Raw genomic sequence first — 1,337 nt, 5'->3', positions numbered from 1 at the left:
CTGGGGAACGGGACTTGTTTAATTATGGCGATGTGGTGAGCACGGACGAGGTCCACCGAAGTATCTTTTTCCACGGTGTACCCCAATTACGTCATGTTGCTTCCACCGGCTTTAAAGGATTACTTTTTAGCGGAGTTTGCCATCGCAGTCTGTGGCACAAACATTTAGTCTGTTCGACTGCTCACGGGAGAGGTAGTATTGTGAAACACTGCAGAAACGAACGACTTCCTTACTTTAGCTCCGACTGACCATACTCTGCGAAATTTTCCCAGACCCTCTGCTGAGAATTTTTGCTGCTGGAAGTTACCTCAGAAATCCTGTTAAATCGAAATGTATTGAGCGAATCGCAAAACAGAAAGCATTTAACACGGAACACAAACAAACTGGCATATCTCATGCATTTTCAGACACAGAGATGCATGAATGCTAAATGTGATACAGTCCGAGGGCATGAGTCATAAAGTAATCTCACAACTAACAACAGGGCATTTCCAAACGACTCTTTCAAAAAGCTCAACTTGCCTGGGATGGCAAAACTGCTTGCGATTTTCCGAGCGGGAGGCGAACACGATCATGACAGTAGAGACATTTTGAAATATTTGGCAGTATCCCACACCACAGTTAGTTCCCTGGGAAGCAAACACATTTTACTTTTGTTTTCAACATCAGTATACAGTGGGCACCGAAACAGCATTTTAACAAGCTGCAGCGTTGGAGTTGATCAGCAGAAATGGCAGTGGCGGGATTCGAACCCACGCCCCTTTAGAGACTGGAACCTGGATCCAGCGCCTTAGACCGCTCGGCCACACTACCAGCCGGCCGCGCCGCCTCATTTTCTTGTATTTCCAATTGTGCTCCTGCATAACAACAGATGCAAAGTCACATGATAAAGGTTCCATGATTCCTCTCGGACTCGCACAGCTGCTGGGATGTCCTCTCGGACTGGCACAGCGACAATGTCAATTTCGCAGCAGATATTGATAGCCCATCAATCCAGACAAAAATCAATGGTAAATTGAGTCTATCTTCTCAGACTCTTTTCAGCTACAAATGTATCTGTGAGTGCTTGAGAATATGGGTTCGCTTATGATTTGGTCAAATAACCATGAGCTGCTTGACATTACTGCAATTTCGAATCTCGCTTTGCTAAATGATTTCACCCATTGCTCGAAACAGGACGACTTTCACGTTTACACGGAACACGAAACACACCGGACTACAGGGAAAATGCACAAACCTGAGCAGGCCGTAATCCACATCATACCGTGCAGCATAGTTTCAGTCACTGTGTCTGTTTTTCTTTTCAGAATAAGAGTCCCAAAGAATGTTCTCCACCC

The 1,337-nt window shown here is 45.4% G+C and overlaps 1 non-coding gene across 1 annotated transcript; it reads right to left on the bottom strand.

Moving 5' to 3' along the window:
* Positions 1 to 731: 731 nt before the first annotated feature.
* On the bottom strand, positions 732 to 813 carry trnal-cag (transfer RNA leucine (anticodon CAG)). The gene has a single exon. It is a non-coding gene; the product is annotated as a tRNA-Leu (tRNA).
* Positions 814 to 1,337: the final 524 nt, after the last annotated feature.

The sequence above is a fragment of the Chiloscyllium plagiosum genome, unplaced genomic scaffold (genome assembly GCF_037043375.1).
Source record: "Chiloscyllium plagiosum isolate Xiang-an unplaced genomic scaffold, Cpla_swu_hap1 HiC_scaffold_29, whole genome shotgun sequence".
NCBI lineage: Eukaryota > Metazoa > Chordata > Chondrichthyes > Orectolobiformes > Hemiscylliidae > Chiloscyllium > Chiloscyllium plagiosum.
This window is presented reverse-complemented; position numbering and strand designations above follow the sequence as displayed.